Source organism: Carya illinoinensis, chromosome 15, assembly GCF_018687715.1.
Source record: "Carya illinoinensis cultivar Pawnee chromosome 15, C.illinoinensisPawnee_v1, whole genome shotgun sequence".
NCBI lineage: Eukaryota > Viridiplantae > Streptophyta > Magnoliopsida > Fagales > Juglandaceae > Carya > Carya illinoinensis.
In genome coordinates, this window is record NC_056766.1 from 7,176,421 (window position 1) to 7,178,663 (window position 2,243).

The following is a 2,243-nucleotide window of genomic DNA, read 5'->3' on the forward strand; positions in this document are numbered from 1 at the left end:
GCTCTACGTACCGACTCCGTGGCCCTTCGCTGGCGAGGGCTGGAGGATGCTTGGCTACGAACATGCGGGGCGTGGAACTGGGCATCGCTCGTTAGGTGTCACATGCATGGTAGTACTCTGCGGTGTGGCACTGGAGCCAGGGTGTGCGGATGACCCCTAGGGGAGGTCATGGTGCATACGGGTTAAAATGGATTATGGTTTGAGATGAATAGAGGCCAAATGTGATTTTTGGCGTGTGTGGAAAATTATGTCTTATGGGTTTTGCGCATCGGCATCACTTCATGCATGTTGTTTGAGTTCTATGTGTTTTTATCTGGTGGTGTTTGGGTTTTACTTACCTGCGATACCATTTTTGGTTCCGTAGATTTTGGTGCAGGATTCGAGGATGAGGAGGAGGAGGCTAAGCCCGAGGATGCGGCTCCGCCAGGTTGCTGATGTTAGGCTTTATAGTTTGGTTTAAAACTATATTCGTGTTTTGTAATATTTTATTTATTTAGGTATGTTTTAAACAGCTTGTATTACGTTAAGAAAAATTCTGGTACTTAGTTATATGACTTTCGTTATCCGCTGCGTGTTTCTTTGTGCACATATGTTGCTTTTGCACACACTTGGCACCCGTCGTTAGGGTGGTGATCCGGGTTGTCACCATCCGGACGTCTCGATTTTCCCGTGTCCGTGCGTGGGGATTTGGGGGCGTCACATTATCAAATCTTTCAACACAATCTACTCTTCTTCTATTGTCTTGCCCCATTTTCCTTTTTCCTTGTCTTTGATGAACTAGAGAGAGAGAGAGTGTGTGTGTGTGTCTGTCTAGGGTCAGTGTAGTTGAATGGTGGCCACACCCCAAGATGTGTGATGCAAAAGGGAGGGGGGGCTTGGCCTAGACAAGAAAGAGAGGAATAGTGCTAGATACAATCATGAATTGTGTAACTATATGTACTCTTTTTAAAAATAGTGGGATCTAATAATAAAAAATTAATTTTTCATATGTATCTTATATTTTACTTTTTTTTTAAAAAAAAAAGTGTTTAATACTTTATATACTTTATAACTATATCTAATACTAATCTGGCTACAAATATTATTTTTCGTTGTTATAAAATATAAGAATATTATTACCTTTTCTTAGGTTGAAAAACAAGACATTCATTTAATGCATCCAAAGACTTTCTTCTTCTTAAATTTGAAAATTGTCAGAAAGAAAGGTTAATCTCTTTTGGGAATACATGAAGTGAGAGAAGCTCCTCCTTTTCTCTAGAAGAAAAAAAGGAGTAAACCGTCCGGGAGGGGGGGGGGGAGCTGAAGCTTCCCCCTCCCTCCAATCCCTCCAATCCCTTTGTTGGTTTTTTTCTGCTAGTTTCCATTCATCAATAAGCGTCGGTTGGCGGTGATTATGGTGGCCTGAAAGTTCTCACTACATGGTCAAGGACGTTTGGAGCTGTCTACCTTTTTTCTCATTCGGACGTGATGAAGGCAGTTTATACAATGAAGTTCCTGGGCTTTGACGTCGTAGGGATACTGGAGCCTTCTACCATTGTTACTTCACTCGGACGTGATGAAGATGTCTTTACACGATGGAGTGGAGGGCTTGGACGTTGTTGTTTGGCTGTGAATGCGTTTCGTTTTCAAAGAGGGACCATCATGGAAATCCACGTAGCTGGGCGTGGTGGTGAAGGGGAGGGTCTCAGTGCGAGTAGAGCCAAGGTTTTATGTGCTCAGCAGCTACGGTATGCATGAAGATTTAGGGTGTTTCCCGCGGGGTTTTGTTGCTCTGTTTTATCCATGGAAAACAGAGATGGTTTTCGGGAGGCTCGCTGGATTGCATGGGAGTTTTCAAGGAGCTTTCTGAGGTAAAGCCAGGCGATACTCATGGAGGAGATCCTTGTGGAAGGTGGTCGGAATGGGGGTGACGCAGCTGGTTTTCTTTTTGCTGTTTTCAGTGTTTCTTTGTTTAGTTTTTCTATTTCTGAGTTCATTTTTAGGCCTTGTTCTTTTGTTTTTGTTTCTTTGTATTAGTTAGTACTGTATTTGCTTTTATTTCATAATATGGAAAATAAGGCCCTCAACAGCAGTGGGTAGGAGGGAAGAGTGCCATCCACCGCGGCGTCCAGGATGGCCTAGATGCTCGCTGTACGTAGTTGCTCAGAAGTTTGTTGTGAGTAGCTGCTGTACGTAGCTGCGCAAACGGTTGACAGTGGGGCAAAACGTGTTTTGCTCAGAGTATGGTGCGCTGTCGGGGCATA